The following is a 1,152-nucleotide window of genomic DNA, read 5'->3' on the forward strand; positions in this document are numbered from 1 at the left end:
AACAGCACCATGCTTTTGTTTTCTTTATTTTACCCTTGAGCAGATAACCTTTCATATTTTGGTAGAGCAGACACATTGGTGATGATGTTTTTGTGATGTTGCAAAACTCCCCTTTCTTCTCATCCCTCTGGGAACAAATTATTCCATGTCATTTAACCACAACACAGCTTTATAAAGAACAGAAAGACTAGGGCCACAGCAGTTTGCGGGGATTCAGATACAATAATATCTATTGTCTGTATCAAAAGCTGCCTGAGGAACTGTCAATAAAAGGATATTCGTAAGTGAAAACATGGTAATTTGGCATCAGAGAACCCAGGCAGAGATGGTATTTGACCCACTTATTTCATATTTTTTCAGGTGATCCAGGACTCAAGCAGGCAACTGCAGCTCTGGAGGTACATGTGCCTTGCAAGCAGGCACCACTGCGCTGATGGTGAGCTGCTAGGTAAGACAACAGCACAGCTGAAGAAAGAAGTGAATCAGCAAGGATTGCTGGGGCAGATATTGAGTCACCTTGAGACCCAACCACATGCTTAGGTTTGTGGCTGAACCCTGACATACAGTGGAAGCACTGAGATCTGTGAAGAATTACTGCTTTTTCCTTTTTTTCAGGACCACTCCTGGAGTTCCTTTTAGCTCTCAAAGGTGTGTATTAGCTGTCCTAAGGCATGCAACTCTGCACTTCAGTGGGGCTAGGGAGCCCAAACTTCTAGGGCACTTTTGAAAACCTCATCCATGAACTACAAATGCATGGGAATATGAATCAGATGTGATTAATATAACAGACACTTGAACTGGAAAGAAGAAACTCTTGTCATTGAAGATCAGAGGTGGTAAAAATCCCCAGAGCCCGTGACATTTCAAGTTAAAGTTGAAACAGATTTAGCATAGTCATTCCCATGCTTTGCCAGTAGAAACTCTAACTGCCTTCTGGGCATCCAGATTTATGATACAGTTATATTTACTAAGTTTTGTACCTGAAAGAAGGTGCAAAGGATATGCATAGAAGGGTATCCCATTTTATGCTGTGGAACTGAGATTCATCTAAGTTTAAAGAAATACACCTTGGTCTTGTTGTAGGCCAGCCCATTATGAACATTAGTAAAACCTATTTTGTGTATCCATCAGTGAAATAAACAAGACAAAACA

This window comes from Falco naumanni, chromosome 12 (assembly GCF_017639655.2).
Source record: "Falco naumanni isolate bFalNau1 chromosome 12, bFalNau1.pat, whole genome shotgun sequence".
In the NCBI taxonomy this organism is placed as follows: domain Eukaryota; kingdom Metazoa; phylum Chordata; class Aves; order Falconiformes; family Falconidae; genus Falco; species Falco naumanni.